We start from the raw sequence: 14,785 nt of genomic DNA on the forward strand, positions 1-14,785 counted from the left end.
TTCCCTTGGGTTCCTCCACTAGATCTTCAGAGACCTCCTGCTGTCACTCATCCTCACCCAGCACTTCTCCAGAGGATAGAGTTGGAGACGCCCTCCCTGGGGCAGGCTGCATCTGACGTGGTCTCTGCAGAAGCAGCAGCTTCCTCATCTCCATCGGGTGAAGTCACCTCCATAAACCACCAGACCATTAATGCAGCCCTTTGGGGAAGCTGCTCTAACAGTCATAACTCACTCTTCCTTAAAAATATTTTTCCCCGGAGCTACCATTTTTCTGTAGGGGAGTCCGTCCTTGTGCGTTAAGCTTTTGACTGCCACTTGCAGGGTAAAGAAGCAAACACCAGTACTTGGGCTTGGGCCATGGGCCTTCTCTGAGGACTGCAATACTGCTGAACTCAGAATGTTCTGACGCTTCCTCTACATCTTCCAGGCTGACCTCTTTGGCCCAAAACTCCCTGCCAGCCCTTTGGGCCCCTCGATGTCCTGACTACTATGAGCAGACTCAGGGGTGACAGCCCCTCGGCTCTAACTCACAAACCTGAAGCATTGCTTGTCTGTGGACATGACCCAAGGCTTCAACATATCCAGGGGAAAGAGTGTGTCACGCCAGCTGGAGGAACTAGGGACAGGGGACATGGAGGTGACATCTGAAGTGAAAGGGAAGGCATGTCTTGACCACGTGCTGCTCTGGCTATGCAAGGGCACAGCAGACACTCCCAGCGACTCCTTTTTGGAGGCTGCATAAGCTGCCTGAAGCTAGCCACTCTGGAAAGCCTACTCCTGGACCCTCTTCCAGGAGAAAACAAGCCCAAGACCCTCATACATTTGTAGACGAGCCCAGTGTGTACCTGTGCCTGACTATTGTCTCCCCCACTTCCTCCGCCTGGGCACTTGGGAAGCCCAGCTTAGCTGGTGGCAATGAAGTAGGTGGTGAAGTGGAGGCTGGTGAGCACACTGTCCCTGCTTGCCCCTCACCCCAGGACCAAAAACACAGGCAATGAGAAAATCACTTTGGGGCCAGTCCAGATGCTTACCCAGGTCCATTCGAAAGGCTCTGAAGCACACACAATCCAACTCAGGCTGGTCACTTGCATGGGGGCCTGCTTGCCAGGCAGTGTGCAGGTCTGTAGGACACAGCTGATGGCCAAGACAAACTGAAGGTCAGAGAGGTGACATGGGGAACCTCTAAAAGAAAGTGTTCTAGGAGGGAGCATCACAGCCCCACTGAGATTGTGTGATACTGTGCCACACAGAAAGGATGAACGAGTGAGAAGAAATGAGTGGATGAGGTGGGCAGAGAAGGTCCCTGGTGGGAGAAGGCACAGACTCTGCCAGCAGAAAACGGCAAAGGCCGGTGATGATTTGAATGCACCCCTGGAGTTGTTGGACACTGAATCCCCTGAATTAATTAATTATTAATGATATGGGAGGTAGGGCCTTGGAAGACAACAAGGGTTAGGTGAGATCCGGAAGGTGGGACCCTCCCCCATGCTTCCCAGAGTGGATTTCTGAGGAGAAGAGAGAAGGGGCTGAACTAAGGAGCTGTTCTTAGTCCATCCCACCATGCCTTCTGCTATATGATAATGCAGCAAAAATCCCTTACCAGGTGCTGGGTAGAGCCGGCACCATGCTCTTGGACTTCCAGAGCTCCATTCTTTGTAAATTACCTGATTCCAGGGACGTTTGTGGTAGCAGCAGAAAACAGACTAAGACAGATGCAGACTGGCAGTTGGGAGCTATGTGTGCAATGTGTGCATACATGTGTGTATACATTTGTGTGCATGCACATGTACAGGTCCCTATGGTCCCAAAGGGAGTTGTTCACAGGGTATGGGTGCTCTGTGAAGCAGCTTGGGGCCAGGCTAATCTGAACACACCATGGGCCAGGTAAGCTGCAGGCTGGCTTTAGCAGCTGTGAGATGCCTTGGGCTAGCAAGAGAGAAGGCCAGCCTCTGTGTTTCCCTCTGCTAGCCAGCTGGGCCACCTGCAGTTAAAGCTAACATTTACCTAGAATTTGCTGCCATGTCAAATGAGATGCCAATGTGGCTAGTTCCTGCATGTTTCTGGATGCTGTCTTAGGAGCAGGCAGAGCCAGGGGGACTTTAAGAATGAAGTGTATGTCGTACATGCTGGATACCATGGACAGCCATCTCCTGGCTCTCCCTTCAGCCTGTCCTCTGGTGAGAGATCAGGTCCATCCTGAAAGGTTGGGTTCCCTCGTGGAGAGGACGTGTGGAGTTCTTTCCTCCTACACCATACTCCACTTGAACTTGGAGGCACAAAAACCCCTCCAAATAAGCACCTGGGTGTCTTCCGAGGTTTCCCCAGGACTGCCTGCTTTTGATGCTGTCATAAAATTAACTTTCCAAACGTCTATTGCTGCTGTACTATACACAGAATTCGTTCCTGCTTTAAGTAAACCAAGCTTTCTTTTTCTTTTGCTAGCCAGAATAAAGCTGCTTTAAGAGACAGGGGCTTCTGGTGTGTTCTAGAAGCCTTTTCTTTGGGTAAGTGAAAATAACTAGGAATGGAGGAATTCTGCAAGAGCAGCACCTGTTCAGGGGGATTTTCTAAGGCTGTATAGGCAGCTCCAGGCTCCCCTGAGGCTGGCAGAGCGGGGAGTGTGTTGCTGAGCAGAGAAGATGCTTCAGGGGAAAGGGTTTCCCTTCATCCAGTCCTTTGAGTTGTGTAGGCCACAGGCAAGGAGGCTTGTAAAACTGGCTTCAGCTGCTAAAACCTAAGACAGGCAGGAGGAGCAGCCCAGCTTCTGTGTTCCCCTTGGACTGACAGCAGGGGCATCCACAGCTGAAAAGGAAGGAACGTTTCCCCTGCACTGCAGGCAGGGCACTGGAACTCACCTATAGCCCCCTGGTGTGTTCGTTCTCTGCTTGTTTTGCATTCTCCATTCAGGGCAAGACACATGCTGTCTGTTTGTCTTTGCTTCCTGGGGTCTCCACAGGCAGGATGCAAAAGATGCTGGATGTTAGCAGCCCTGGTGGTGCCTGTACTCAGCTGAACTCCAAAGCCCCGTCCTGATTGGCAGCATCCTCCTTCCTGCCTTCAGATGGACTGCTCTGTGAGGCTGCACACACACACACACACACACACACACACACACACACACACACACACACACACACACACACACACACAGTCTGGGCTTTCAGGATGGAATCAGAGTGGCTGGGCTTCAAAGACCCCGTTTCTTGCTTTTTGCTGGGGTTCCCTCACCTGCTGCTTCCCTCCTCCTTTCCCAAACAGCACCCTGCCCTCCCTGTACCCCAAACATGACTCCCACTTCCAGCATGACCTCTAGGGAACATGATCTAGCACACTTGTAAAAGAGTCTTCAGAGAAGGAGAAAGCGAGAGAGTCCGGCAAGAGGAGTTGCTGACCGCTAGAGGACCTAGGCAAACTGCACTCCCATCTCTTCCAAGCTTTGTAAAGGATAGATGGGAGTCATTAACTCACAGGACATGAGTAAATGGGAAGGTGACAGGTGAGGGTCAGAGGTCACCTTCAACTTCTGGTGGCTGATTCTTGGAGCCTGTCCAAGTCTACAGACTCAGGATGTGAGTGGCAAGATCTGCTGAGAGGGATTATTCTCTCCAATGGGCAGGAAACAGGTCAGCCAGACCCCAGCATGAGGAGACAATGGCCCACTGTTACCCTTGGAGGCAAGCAAAGGCCATTTTGGGGAGTTCCATTGTGGCCTATTTTGGAGGGATTACCCCAGCTGGGTCTATTGACTGTTTATATCCCTTCACGGAGGGTGAGGAGGGTCATAAGACCCTCACCTAAGAATTCAGCTGCAACTCAGCCCTAATCACACGTGGACTTGGGAGGGGCTAGAGGGTATAGACTGGGTAGGACTGCACCCACACTCCTTTAACCCCACACCTATGCTCTGTAAGGAGAACCATTGGTTCTGCAGAGTGAACTTGGTGGAATCGTGCCTCACTTTGTCCTTAGAGCCTTAGGAAGAGGGATAGACATCGCTTTCCCCTGGGAAGGAATTTGAGTAACACCCACACATTGGGGAAACCCCGGGAAGTCAGGAAGGGGTGTTGAGTGGCATACTTGCCCATGCCCGCTTTGTTTTGGGCAGTGCTAGGCAAATGCTCCACCTCTGTGCCAAGCACTCAGCTCTGGGGACACACTTTCTGCAGGGTCTTTCAGGAAAACCTGTGGAAAAGGATGGATTCAAGCTGAGACTTCAATGATAAGGAGAATCCCAAATGCCTAGGGCCATAGTGTTTTGAACTGATAACCCCACAGTACAAAGGCACCAAAGCAGCAGTGAGCCTGGAGATCCGAGGATCAAAGAAGGATGCTGGTGAACCGAGAAGGACTGGATGTGGGGAAAGCGGCCGTCGACATGATAGGCAGCAGGCAGAGGGTACAACTCAACTACCCACACCTTAGTCATCTCCTGTGCATGACCTTCAGCAGCCCCACTATACACACTCCCACCTAAAAAGAGCTTAGACGTTAAAATGCTGTTGTTGTACATTGTCACTCACTGACATACATAAGTGTACACTCTCTCTCTCTCTCTCTCTCTCTCTCTCTCTCTCTATATATATATATATATATATATATATATATATATATATATATATATATATATATCCCACAGGATGTATTTCTCTATTGTTTGTCATTGAGTTCAGTGGACAGGGCTTGGGCAGGAGGACCCCTACCTCTTCCCACTATTCAGGATCCCCTCTAGTTTATGGTGGCTCTCTTCTCCAGCCCTACAAGCGCTTATTTTCAGTTCCAGTGGTGGGGCAAGTGGAGAAGCAGTAGTAAAGATCTTTCACCTTGAGGGGCCTGCTGTCATTGCTAAGTTCCTACCCTGGAAGCTCCCAGTGAAGGTGAAGATGAAAGGGTCCTGATGCCAGGGCAGGGCAGGGGAGTTTGAGCCACGCTATGATCTCAGGGAGGGTGGAGTCTCATTGAAACCTGTCGGAACGCAAGTCATCCTCCCAGGCCAGAGTCTCCTTGGCTAGGTCAGGTCTGACCTCCAGGCATGGCCTTTAGTAACCAGATAGGACCACCATTTCCCAAGGAAATCAAAGAATCTCACATTGCCTTTCTAAGCAGATGATATCTAAGTGTGTATGTGTAGGAGTACACGTGTATTCACACAGGTTCCTATGTGTATGGCTGCAGGTGCACACATGCACAGCACATCCATTTGGTGAGAGGAACAATTTTGGGTGTCAATCCTCAAGTGCCTTCCACCTTTCATTTAAGACAAGGTTGTTCATGGCCTTGAACTTTGCCCCATAGTGACCACAGCCCTGCAACAGGCTAAGCTGCCTGGCCCTCAAGCTTCCAGGGATCTGCCAGTCTCCACCTCCTACCTCAGAGTCACTGAGATTGCATGTGTGCCATACCACACCCAGAAGTTTATGTGAGTTCTAAGGAGCAAATTCGGGTTCTCATGCTTGTAAGGCAAGTGTTCTACTGACTGAGCCATATTGCAACCCAGAAAGAAGCCAAGCCAATGAGTCCTGTCCTGGGAGAAGGAACCACAATGTATGTTTGAGTCTCATTCCGAAGCCTGAAAAGGTCACAGTGAGCCATGAATTGAACAGTAAAAGAGTCTCATTCCAGTATAGGGTGCAGTTCCTGGAGGTTTATCTAGAAATAGTTGTTTACTGAAGTATAGAAAAGCACAGGAGACAGAGGAAGTTTTAGCTTTCAAAATGGAAACTGTCCTCTGGATGGACTCTTTTTTTTGTTTGTTTTGTTTTGTTTTTAAATCTTTATTGCAAAATATTGTGGTGGTTCATTTTTGGTCAACTTGACATAAATCAAAGTCATCTGAGCAGATGGCACCTCAATTTAGAAAATGCCTCCATCAGACTGCATATAGGCAAGTCTGTAGGGCATTTTATTGATACTCTATGTCAATTCTTGATTAATGTGATTGATTTATGTGGGAGGACTCAGCCCACTGTGAGTTGTACCACCCATGAACAAGTGGTCCTAAAGAAAAATCAGTAAACAGCAAAGAGCAAAAGTAAAAAAACAGCAAACAGCAAAGAGTAAAAGAGCAAATCAGTAAACAGCATCCCTCCATGGCTTCTGTTTGGTTCCTGCCAACTTCCCTTCATGATGAACTGGAAGCTGGAAGATGAAATGAACCCTTTCCTCCCCACGCTGATTTGGGTCAATGTTTTGTCATGGCAACAGAAAGTAAGTTAGGACAAATATTAAATACAGGGACTGTCACAAATCAAATCTCAGAGAATGATAACAAAGCAAAGATGAGGCCTCCCATTCTGGCCCCTCTGCACATAGCCATTTCTCCCTGTTGCTGCTCAGTGCTGTGAAGCCAGCAAGCATGCCATGCTGCTTCCTGCCTTGGGGCCCAATCATTTCTGAAGTTTCACTTGGAACGCACTTTGAAAAAGCTATTCCCTTCATAAGCTTGGTTCCACAATGAGATGACGTGTTTGGCAAAGAATTTATGCTAGTTTTGGCTTTCCACTGTCATCTTTTCCATGTGAAGAGTTTGTCCTGCCATACTCCTTTTTATTAAGAAGATACTATGAAGTTATGGGTTCACACTAAGTGGTCCTTCGCTCTTGTTTTTGTTTGATGGTTCTGGGGATTGAACCCACAACCTTGGGAATGCTAGGCAAGTGCTCCACCCCTGAACTATAGCTTCAATCTCTTACTTAACTTTTTATTTTGAGATATAGACTCAGTAATTTGCCTGGGTAGGCTTTGAACTTACAGTCTCTTGCCTCAGCCTCCTGAGTAGTTGGGACCACAGAACCTGGGCCACTAGACCTACCTCTTCACACGTACTACCACGCTTCCTGCTCATGGCCCTGTTTTTCATCAGCAGAAATCAGTTCACATTGGTTCCTGACTTCTTGGGATATGATATTAGCAATCTTTAAAAGCTTTACCAGCTTCCATACAAGCTGCCATTCAATAATATTACAGGTCAACTGTGTTTTCTATGGAAGACCCATAGTCAGTCACTTCTTCACAAAGCATGAATGTCTTTCAGTGTGCTGCTGGATTTCAAAAAGACTGTGAGCTCTGAGGAAAGCTTGTTGCTATTGGATTTTTATCTTGAGGTGCTGGGGATGGAACCCAGACATGGCATATGCTAGGCAAGTGCCCTACCAGTAAGCTCACCTACCACTAAGCAAGCTTTTGAAGAGTTTATCTTTCTAGGCCTTCTGAGTAGACTGAAAAAAGAGCTTTCCTGTATTGGCATTAGCCTTCTCAATCAAACGCCAGGTGGCAGAATGTGGAATGATGTCTTCTCCAGCCCTTTGTTGCCATGCCTATGCTTCATTTTATCTATTTGTATTTATTTATATTTTTTGATACTGAGAGTCCTCATGCCAAAGGACATGGGAGACAAAAGAATTTAATACACTGATACGGTTAATCCTGGTCACCAGCTTGGTGGGACTTAGAATCAGCCTGGAGACAGACCTCTGAAGATGTCTGTGAGGACATTTCTAGGGAGGATTTATAGCAGGCAGGAGGCACACCCTCAAAATGAGCACCCCTTTCCAATTGGCAGGCCAGGAAGAGACAAAGAGGTCCAAGAGAAGAGCAATGTTGCCTGGCTGGCTTTGCCTCTCCTTCCTGAGTGACCATTTCTGTCACTGCTGCTACTGCGACTGGTGCCACCAATGCCCTCCTCTGCTGCCCTCATTCTCTGTTGGATCCCTCCAGAAGAGCTGATGGCAACACTGTTCTTGTAGGTTCACAATGGGCATATGTGCATATTTGAAATCCAGTTTTGCTGGGTATAAAAATCCATAGCTTAGCACTTGTTCCCACCTGCTAGTCAAGGGAGTCTTGCTGTGTTAATTTCCTCCCACAAACAAACCTTCTTGTAAGACTCTTGGGGTGTTTTAAAGATATGTAATCTTAGGAGTATGGTCACTAAATAATTTTTCATGTTCATAAGTATAAAAAATATTTCTGGCTTTCTAATTTTTTTCCTTGAAATAATGTTCCATCTTCACCTAGCAGGAAACATGACAGGCAAAACCCTCTCAGTATCAGTGACCTGCCCTTCCCTTATAAGCCTGTAGTTTTTTCTAGATGCTCAAAACTTTGGTTTGTTTATGTTTTTTCAACTCAGCGATTTCACCAGCCAGTGTCTTGCTGTTGCTCATTAGAAACAGTAGTCGCTGAAGGGCAGCACACCCTCTCAATAAACACTGCACATCTCTTTTGTTCATTCCAGGGAGATTTTCTTGAATTATGTTTTTAATATTTGCTCTCTTTCTTAGATTTGATGGTCTTCTTAAGAAAGTCTTGTTACTGCATGTTGACTCCTTTCTTGCCCATTTTCAAAATTTGTTTCTTTTCTCAAACAATTCTTAATACTTCTTCATTTATTTTTCATTTAAAACCATTTTCTTTTTTGGATCCATAGTTTTTTTTCAGGCATTCTCTTTTGTTGGTCACCCTTGAATTCCTTGCTCCTCCTGACTTAGACTGAGATGTGAAATAACCTTCTCTGTGGTCTCTAATTCTTTCATGTGCTCTGCTGTCTCATTCTGAGCTTTCCTAAAGGCTGCTCAGCCCTCATGTTATACCATTTTAGCTGATTTTTATGCCCTGTTAACTCTGAACTGTCTTGTGGTCACACCTTGCTGCTCTCCAGGGACTAATCACAGGTGGTTTATTCAGTTCTTTTCATTTTCCAATTCATGGCCCTTTGTGTGGAATTTGGGGTTTACGCCTGTTTGCTTGTTTAATGTAATTTTTTAAGAGAAATTTTATGTTTCCATAATTTTGTCTTTAGTGATCTAAACCTAAGATCTACCTCCTAAGCTTCCTCCTGATTTTCATGCTTGTTTTCATTTTGTTTTGTTTTTAAGACATGCAGCTCAGTCCAGTATCAAACCTCTGATCCTCCTACCTCTACTTTTGGGGTTCTGGAATTACACTCAGCTTGTTTTTATGTATTACTAATATCCAGGGTAACATGCTTACTGAACCTTGCAGATCATCTCCCATCCCTATTTTGAATTGGGATTTTTTTTTATTTCTTCATTTTTCCATTATTCCTATTCCTACCAATTTTCATTCTATTCCCAACCTTTCTTTTCTGTCCTGCCCTGTGTCAACAGAGAACTCAAGAAGGACAGTTATGAGAGTTTCCTGAACATGGGTGTGTCCACCCTCTCTGACCCTCTTTTCATTGGCCCTTTGGGCAAATCATCTGCCTTTTGAAGAGGCAAAACCTTCTAGACCGTATGACTACTCTCAGAATGTTATAAAGCCCAAGGCTGAAGATTTCTCATCAGTAAAACACTTGCCATGCAAGCATTAAGACCTGAGTTTGGATCCCTGGCATGCTAACAAAGAATTAGGCTTTCATGTCTTTAATCTCAGTGCTGGGTAGGCCAGGACAGGCAGATCCCTGGAGCTTGCTGGCCAGCCAGCCAAATCAGTGAGCTCTAGGTTCAGTGAAAAATTTTGTCTCAAAAATTATGTTGGAGAGTGACTGAGGAAGACACTTGGTGATGACTCCTGACCTACACATAAACACATACACACATATCAAACACACATACATATGCACACACACAAACATGCACTCATATCACACACACAAACATGTACACACACATTACTCACACATGTACATATACATGCACACACACACACACACACAAACACACACACACACACACACACACACACACACACACACACACATACACACACAGATACTCTTGTTTTGTGCTTGTTTACTGAAATGGTCCAGTCCTAAAGTTGCACTGGGGTTATAGGCAGCAGATGCCAGAAATGTTGTCACTGTCGTTTGCCATTACAGTGGGTTGAGGAGCGATGAATCTATCTTAGATGCTCAAGCAGAAGCCGACAGTGCTTGGCAACTGTGCTTTCTCTAAAAATTAATAGTTTATAGCATGGTTGAGTGGATATCTAGATAAATAGCAGGTTGACTGTCTCTGTAATTACATTATGAACTGAAAGTAGTGATCAGTGTTTGCTTTGGTATCACATATTAATTTGAAAAAAATTGACTTGATTATAATTTAGGTCTAATTAATCATTTTTTAGTTTTCATTAATATTAATAATAAATATTTAATTCCAAGATATTAAATGAGCAAAAGGGAAAAATTTTAAATCTTAGACAGGTCTGTTAATCTTAGCATTAAAATAGAATTGAACTGAAAGATGATGTTAAATCTCATTCTACATCTTTTAAAGACTGATTTATGTTTATAAATTAATCTTTAAAAGGAATCAAAAAGTCACATTTTGTGGCAGGTAGAGAAAATCACATCATGAATCACATATGTTCGCAGCGAATGCAAACACTGTAGAATGAAGCATATACATTTTGTGGGCTGGTAGATATTTTATTCTTGGGGTTGGATTTTTTTTTCTGAAGGCAGTAGTATCTTCAACAGGGGCTGTTGGGAGACTTCAGCTCTTGGGAATAAGAAAAAAATCTAATAAGAGACAATTAGCCCCATTAGAGCAATTCGACTAATTGTAAGTGGCACCCCAAATGATCTGATGACTCCCATCCCATGTGAATTCCCAGCACTGACCAGTGATCCCCCATGCCCTGAAGCTCCTTACTTTGAACACTGGTTTCTCTTCCTCCTCCTCTAGCATTTAAAGCAAACCCAGGTACACATGGGTACAATATGGGAGCGGGTAGACAGTAAATGTCTGAGAGACAAGCTTGAACCAATGGGGAACAGCCGGGAATAAACGTCTGAGGTTCTGGGAGACTCACTTAAGAGATGAAACCTGGCTGTGTGTGGGCAGGGAGCAGGGGAGACACCACCAGGAAGAAAGCTTGTGAGTGAGGGTGAACGGAGCAGACAAGAAGCATGGCGCTTGGAGAGCTCAGTGAATGATGAGAAAGAAGGGAGAGATGAAATGAAAGCGGACATGGGGAGCTTCCATATGCTAGGGATGCCCTCTCCTACTGAGCCCAAACTCCATCCCCACTTTTCCCTTTTTTGGGGTGTGTGTGTCGTGGGGATTACAGGGTCTCATTATCCCATACAGTCCTTCAAACTCACTTTGTAGCCAAGTATGACTTTGAATGTTCGATCCTTTTGCCTCCTCTTCCCAAATGCTGAAATTACAGGCATGTACCACCACATTCATGCCCGTGGTGGTGAGAATTCAGCCCAGGACTTCATGCATGCTGGGCAAGCACTCTATCTACTGAACTACACCATGGCCTTGTTTTCCCTTTCTCTTACGTGAAAAGGACTTTTTGAGCTATCCAAAGTAGCCTTGAACTCATTCTTAGCTCAGGAAGGCCTTGAACTGGAGATCCTCCTGCCCCTTGCACCTAAATAAGTGAGATAACAGGCCTGCGCCCCAAGGCCCAGCAACAAATTTTAACTCTCAGAGTTCTAATGAGTGTCAAAGGGCAAAGGCTCCTGGACCTGGAAAGAAACACCTTCATCCCATTTAGAGGGTATTCATTTGAACAGCAGCAGCCAATGGGGGTTTTTGTTAAGTGCTTGCTTGGCAGTACTGGAGTTTGAGCCCAGGGTCTCATGCATGCTAGCCAAAAACTCTAGCACTGAGCTACAGCCCCAGCCCTAACAACCCAAGTTTTAACATTGATTAGTTACTGGCCACTATGACCTTGGGTTATTACCTGATTGATTTCCACAGACCCTCTTTGTACTGGTGCCTTCTCTTTAATGTCTAGACAAAGGACCTATACTTTGGGCTTCAAATTGGTTTTCTGAGTGAAATATAATTCTGACATATAATTATAGAAACATGACTGATCAAAATCCAAATCCTGATGAAAGGAACCCAGGGCAGTGATGGATGACAGAATAGTAAAGCTATTTCTCATGGCATGGTGGTGAATAGGCAGCTGCCAGGGTTGGGGCTGAAGTGGAAATAACCCTTTCTCTCAAGCTGGAATCTGATGGTCAGACATCAGCTTATTGTTCTGCTGTTCCCATCCCTAGTATTACCAGTTGATGCTGCAATGATGGGGTTGGCTCCAATGAAGAGCTGGGAGAAACTGCCCTGGACTGGGCAGCTGGGCATGGCTTCCATTTTTCACTGGTCTTTGGAGATGGAAGGGCTGGTGTCTCACTGTTCCTGCAGGTGGTTTAGTTCTCAGAACATAATTGGGAACACTCGCTTTTGAAGGAGTCTCCAAGGCCTGATTCCTCTCCGTTTGGGTCAGTTGAAATTTACTCCCCTTGCTAGTGAGATGGCTCAGTGGGTAACAGCACCTGGCTACGTTAACCTGACAACCTGAGTTCAATCCTGGAACCCACAGTTCCAGAGAGGAGCAAAGAGAGCCAGCTCTTCACAGTTGTCCTCTGACCTCTACCTGTGCTCCATGGCATGGACATACATGCATTCATGTACACACATCACACACAGCATCCACACACAATGATGACAAAATGAATAAATGAACAAGTCAGTGAACTGGAGCAGCTCAGGGCTGCACCGCTGAACACTTCAACTAGAGTGGGTAAGATGGTGAAGAGAAATGAGAGAGAGCAGCAAGACAGATAGATTTAAGACTCGAGAGGATGAAAGTGGAGGAGGTCATAGATAGTATAAATGGTGGGAGGACAATACAGGTAAGATGTAGGGACACATGAGGAGAGGGACTGGAGATAGACCAGAGCCAGCACGAGGAGCTCACTGATAAAGGACCTTCTGTGACTGGCGAGGCAGGATGGGGGCAGGTGGCAGAGGGACTGGAGGACTGTGATTAGTGGGTGGGTTTATGTGTAAATGTAGTGCCATGAGTCTTTAAACTGCCTCCACCTTCTGACTGAAGAGTAGACTAACTGAGGACATGGAGCAGTTAGGAACTGCGGCCGGAGGAGCCCACAGGCCCGAGATTGCCAGAGACATGGACCCTGAGAGCTAGAAGGGACAACTCATCAATGGGCTACAAGAGGAAACAGGATAAAGATTCTTTGTAGCTTCCTGAAATTGGGGTTTGGAAAGCAGATGGTCACCATGATGGCCCTGAGAAGAAAGAGATAAAGGTGTCACAGCTGTGGTGGTGAGTGTGGGGAATACGAAGTCGAGTCTGCCCTGTTTCCTCTGAGGTCATTCCTAGGTGTTGAAGGAGCATTGTCAAAAACAGAAGATAGACGAAGCAGGAGGGAGGATGAGGAAACCCAGAGCCTGGAGCTAGGATGGGATTCCTGGAGAAATGGGCAGAAAGCAAGGAAGGCCCAGGCAGAACTGAGTGTCCATCACTTTGAGTCAGAACCAGGAAAGAGCCAGTTGAGGGGCTGAGCAAGAGCATCCCATCATCAAAAGGGATCGGAGGTCATGTTCTAGCTAGCAGTCAAGAAGGTGTTCAGTGTGTCCTGCTGTGGTGGAGGTTGCTGTGAAGGTAAGATGTGTACTCACTCAGGGGGGTCCACCAAACCAGCCGTGTGGAGCTCTGGTGCAACCTTGGTACCAGTGCCCTTCCTGGGTTGGGGAGGCTGGGCTGAGGTCAGAGGTCCTGAGAGGAGTGTGTTCCATGCTATTGGGGAATAATGAAGCAGGAATGAGGCAGATACTGCAGCAATCCAGGCTGTGAGATGACCAGGGCCTAGGGAACCAAGAGTCCTAGGATGGGATGATCTCAAAGCCACTTGTCTTTGGCAGTGGAGCCACATGGCCAACAGCTCCAGGCAATGGCCTCACTGACCTGCCAACCATAGTCCCCAAATCCTCCACCGGGGTCAGGTTGGATACTGCATGAAGTTCTTGTTAAAGAGATTAGTCTGTGGTAACAGTGCTTGAGTCCCCATGTGGCCATGCACATCTCTAACTAAACAGCCCATTCCTAGAGATGACTCCAAGGCAAGGCGGTCTCTGGGGGACCAGAGTCCAAGAAGGCTCTCACTGTCAGTAGGGCTCTGCTCTCTGGGGATGTCATGGGTTCCTTCTCTTATCTCCCTGATGGCTTTCTGCATCAATTTGCCTTCACTAACTCTGGCTTGATTAAGCAGAGGGCACCTCTTTTTTGCAAACATCACTGCTTCTTTTCCATGTATTTCTTGGTCCCTGATTCTGGCTTGCTTCTCGCCTTCAGCCTGTTATGACTCATGTGACTCCATTGGTTGAGGCTGCTTTCTTCTTAGTTGCATGTGTCGATCCTTTAAGCTGTGAGGCTGCATCATGACTCACTGTTGTCCCTAAGGACTGAGTTAAGATGTACATCCTCTCAGAGTACCATGCCATCATCGAGCAATTATGAAGCACCTTCTCCAGGCCCTGATGGCAAAGAGATAGGCAGGCAAAATTTGGCATCGACAGATGAAGCTTCCATTCTGCTGTTTCCTAGTGTGTGGATATTTGGCAAGAGGCACAGTCTTCCTCACAATATCCTGCACATTGCAAGGCTGTATAAGGCACAGCCTAGGAGGATCCATCCACAGAGAAATCTGCTTGAACAGTATCTCCTCCTGTGTGTACTGGACATAGCACCCAGGCACACATGTGCAGATCTGATGTCACACAAGCCTGTTTCCTCCTCTGTAAGAGATAATTGATGATCTCACAGAGGACTGGCAGGGAGGGGGTGCAGTAGGGGGCTGTGTGTATAATCTTCCAGATCTGACACTAGGCACATGTATGGGTCACATATGTGTCAGTCTGTGACTTGGATGCTGAAGAATATAGGAGTGGACTTTGTCCTTGCTCAGTTTGTACTATGAATTGAGAGGCAAGACAGACTCCTTACAAATAGTTACTGGGGATATGTGAGCCTTGATGAAGATATAATGAGTGCTCTGATC

Source organism: Peromyscus californicus, unplaced genomic scaffold (genome assembly GCF_007827085.1).
Source record: "Peromyscus californicus insignis strain IS unplaced genomic scaffold, ASM782708v3 Scaffold_4__1_contigs__length_199733344, whole genome shotgun sequence".
NCBI lineage: Eukaryota > Metazoa > Chordata > Mammalia > Rodentia > Cricetidae > Peromyscus > Peromyscus californicus.